The following is a 343-nucleotide window of genomic DNA, read 5'->3' as shown; positions in this document are numbered from 1 at the left end:
TTGATTCAACGTGACTAATAAACACACGACTACGGCAATATACGGTTTATCGTTCTTATTATTATAATTTTCATTAAAATAAAGTATATTTATAATGCAATGCCTTTATCACTGCTTAAATACTATGAAATATGTTGCGTGCCTTATTCTGTGAAAGAAGCCACATCATCTCACAGAAGGATTTATTTCAAACACTCGACTGACGTTATGAAGTGAGTTTGGAGTAAAAATATGTTATTAAATGTGGTATCTTCACATGCTTTCAGATGGAGCAGCATTTACTTCACAGAGCCGTAGTTCACTGAGAAGCTATGCAAACAATCCCGAACATCCCGAACAATTT

Source organism: Sinocyclocheilus anshuiensis, unplaced genomic scaffold (genome assembly GCF_001515605.1).
Source record: "Sinocyclocheilus anshuiensis isolate Anshui unplaced genomic scaffold, SAMN03320099.WGS_v1.1 scaffold419, whole genome shotgun sequence".
NCBI classification, from domain to species: domain Eukaryota; kingdom Metazoa; phylum Chordata; class Actinopteri; order Cypriniformes; family Cyprinidae; genus Sinocyclocheilus; species Sinocyclocheilus anshuiensis.
The sequence above is the reverse complement of the archived record's forward strand: the minus strand, read 5'-3'. Positions refer to the sequence as shown.